Raw genomic sequence first — 4,173 nt, forward strand, 5'->3', positions numbered from 1 at the left:
AACTTCCGGCGCAACCTTCAAAATAAAACCATTTGAAGATACGGGTTTCTGGGACACATCGCCGCAGGGTGGCAGCCTGAGACATATCTGAAAGCGCATGTCAGATGCTGACCAGATATTTACATATTTACTCCGACCACTAAAAGCTTTATAGCTCGATCGTCAGCGAAAAGTACTCAAACCCTTTAGCCAAGTAAAACTCTGATGAAAAATCTGATGAGTCCCAACAGGTGATTAATGGAAGAGTCAAGAAGTTAATAAGGGGATAAAGGCAAAAGGTTGAGATCCTCTGTTTCAAAGAGTAACTTAATGTTAGGCAGAATAGCTCTCTTTTGTTGCTGTCTCTCAGGAGTTTCACAGGGTGTGGTTGGGTGTGGTCGGGAAAATGCTTGTTGTACCTGTAGCCACACCCAGTAGTGATGTCACAGTGTCATTGAGTCCACCTGTTCTTCCTGTGTTTGTTTTTATCTTGTACTTTGACTGTATTTCTATTTCATTTTAGGAAAGCAAACAATATGTGAACTTCAAATGAACTGGACTCCACAAGGTCCACTCAGGAGCAGTTCTGGATGAAGAAGGTCAGATAAGGCTCAAATCTCCATAAAAGCTACTAAATGGACACTGAGGTGAGATTGTTTCAGAAATAAACTTCCAATCTTAAACTGGATCCGTAACCCCTCCGCTATAAGCGATCCAGATCCTCATGTGTGTAAAATGTCAGATACTATAAATACACATCCGTGATTATTTCAAGGCAGCCAGTCTGATGGACGTGGTGTATTGTGTTGACAGAGGGGTCCTGTGACAGCAAATGACAGCTAAAAAATAAGCCCAGATCCACTTTCATGGATTCACAATTTCCAGATTATGGATCACGATTTGATCTTTTTCAAGTGTTTTCCAGTCGTTCCTCTGTCTCTTGTGGGGTTCATTAAATCTGCTTTGAATATGTCCAGTTTCAGTGTTCCAAATCCAGCAGTAGAATGCAGCTTTGCATTTACTCAAGTTCTGGACTTAAGTAAAAAAAAAAACTAAGGTACTTTACTTGAGTATTTCAATTTTATGCTTCTTAGTAAAAAAAAAAAAAAAAAAAAAAAAAACATATTCCAATCTTGTAAAACACAACACAGTATTAAAGATTAAGTCAATAATTTTTTTTGGGACCCCTTATATAAATTAGTCATGGCTCATTGTCACATTCCACATGTACATAGATAAATACTTATATACACACACACACACACACACATATATATACAAAACAATAGAACCATCTTGTAAAATTAGATGTAATATAACTCTTTAATCTTTTAAACGTCATTTTTTCTTTCTAAAACTGTTTGTGTATATTTGCACACATTTATTGTATGTGTTATAAATGGACTGATGACTACCATCAGTCATGGTTGTGCTGTGCTGCTCCATGTTCAAATTCAGAAGCATGGCTCTTGTGCTGGGGAGAGACAGTGAAGTATGCCTGGCGAGGAGGCTGTCCCAGGTGGAGGCTGGTACAAACAGTGCACAGTCTCCAGGTCAGCAGCAGAAGAAACACCGCTCCATAACAACCAGCTTGGAGGACTCACTAATGACATTGAAAATGATTCCAGAGTGCAAGTAAATTAAAGCCCCAGAAGCTGAAAGTTCACCACAGCCCACAATATGAAAGTGTTGGCTGAAATGAGCGACATACAAAGGTTTCACTATTCCTAGAGCTTCACCAGTAGTAGCAAAAATGTCAAGTTTACCCTGAGGGTGGTGTTAAAGGACAAGTCACGGGGTTGTTAAAATTTAAAGGTGTAATTTAAATGAACTAGAGGAACACTGACAGAAGGTTAGCAATGGAAGAGGTTCATGTTCTAGGTAGTAAGAATCTGTTAATGCCTAAAGCATCCATAAGACTTTAGTGCTTCTTGTGCACCACTGGAAATGTTGACCTAGAAGAAAAAGTCACTAATAGCTTTAGGATTCAGCAGCTGGGGACTACGAACACCTACAGCACATGTCATGGTAGACCATTTTCAAGGTAATGTATAAACTCATGATGATATTATGATATTTAGTCAATGCTACCTGACATGAGTCCTAAGCACCTTGAGTTAGCCATATGAAGAGGATATCTTCTAAAGTTACAGTCTTTTAGCGCAATCTTTTCCGTAAACACTGTTTCCTCGTTGAGCTGTGGTGGAGGAATACGTCCTGATGGCCACATGTAGGTTTTTTGTTGGGACAAAACATCTCCAATAGAATTACAAGCAAGCACTAGGATAAGGTTAAAGTACCTGAAGGGAATCCAGGTATCCTTTACCGTAAAGCCTTATATACTTTATACTCTTTGGGATTTTTGTGACAAGCTCAAGGTCGACTTCTGAACTTTAAACCGCATCATAGATGGGAACTGGCTCAGCTGTCATCAGCTGTGAGTTACAGTCATGCATTAAGTAGCGGTCTGTGAACACCAGACCAAATCCAGTCAAAGGTCATAGACCAGGAGTCAGTAGACAATGGCTGCCTTCCAAATCACACACCTCTTCCTTTTCACTTTTAGTGCATTGCTGCCCTTGCAAGGGACGCACCGGCAGTACAAGCAGTATGCACACAATTGGGACAGACTCCATTGTCATAACATTGTGCCTTGTACTTTAACCTTCTTCCTCATACATCCACTGAGGTCCATAACATGAAATTTGAAGCAAAAAGAAAGAGTATACAAGTTTTGGTATATTTGATGCTACATTAATTGCAAACTTATGTGACGTATCTTTTGCTCTGCAGAGATTTGTGGGTCAGAACAGCCAGAAAAGCATGTTGGCTTCCATACTGCAAAGTGCGACAAGATGTAGTAGGACATCCTGGTGTTTTTGCCATACAGCATTTGACATGCTATGCATTAATATATATTAAATCTTTTTTGACATACTAAATAGCATGGTAGTATCGGAATTGGAATGCAGTTCTTGACTTCAGATGGCACATACTGGTCCCAAGGTGGTCCAGTAGGTGGCAGCATAATCACTTGACAGATTCTGAAGGAGGCGCTGGTGTTGCAGGGAGAAGAACAGTGGAACTAGGATTCGGTGGGCCCAGCATTAGGAGGGGTCCCTTGGGGCCTTGAACCAAAAGTTTGTTTTTCTCTGTATTCATTACTGTGCATCAGCGTCTTTACAGTAAATGTTGTTGAAGACTAAAAGTGAACTTTGAAACCAATCATGTTTCAAAAAAAGTCAAATCAGGACAGACGACAGTGTTTCAGAAAGGTTGAATATTGGTGTGTAATATTGTTCTTGATGATCAGCGGTGGGTTAACCATCTCTTCATGTCATCTGCAACATTAACGCCAAGCAGGTCTATGAGAATTACATAATATTGTTTTGAATTTTAATACTGGGGCTGTCTTTTTCTGTCTTTTTTATTAATAAATGGATTGTGCCTTTAGGTTTCTTCACTTTTATTATGGTGCTTCTATGCTGCAACAGCACATATTGGAAACTAATTAACTGTAATCTCATTTTGCAAATCAGACAAGATTCCAAGTCTTATTCATGTCTTGCTTTCTCACTGAGTAGAAAAGAGGGATGAACAATGCAGAGGTCTTCTTCAGTATGTTTTAAATCCTCATAACCACCACACATGCATGTGTTTGCATGTTGATTCAGTTATTTGTGCAGGCATCGCCGTGAATGTGGTAAAATGGGAACGGGGGCAATTAAACGTTATTACAGGGCCCACATTTTTGTGCTCCATCAGTGCCTGGAAGAACAATCAGACAATAATACAAGATCAGGCTGACATGATAAGTTAAAACATTTCAAACCAAAGCTACAGAGTCTGTCTGCTTAAATATACAAGATATCCTCTGACACCCAACATTGGGCCCTTTTTGGAAGACTCAAGACTGAGATATTACATGAATAAACCTTAATTTTCACAGAATTTCATCTTATGGAACTGCTCTAGGTTAAGGTCTGATTAGAGCATTGAAAATCTTGAAGTCATCCCTTTCCTATTAGATTTGTCCACAGATGGAGAATTTAGTTCTAATTCCTCTGCATACGAGACAGGCTGGTGTCACTCATAAAAAGGAGAAAATGTCAGACACCTTGTGTGGGGGAGGGGTGGCTCCCTCCCTCCCTCCCTGCCACCCCTCTCTCTCTGTCTCTCTCTCTCTCTCCAGTC

Source organism: Chaetodon auriga, chromosome 24 (assembly GCF_051107435.1).
Source record: "Chaetodon auriga isolate fChaAug3 chromosome 24, fChaAug3.hap1, whole genome shotgun sequence".
Classification (NCBI taxonomy): domain Eukaryota; kingdom Metazoa; phylum Chordata; class Actinopteri; order Chaetodontiformes; family Chaetodontidae; genus Chaetodon; species Chaetodon auriga.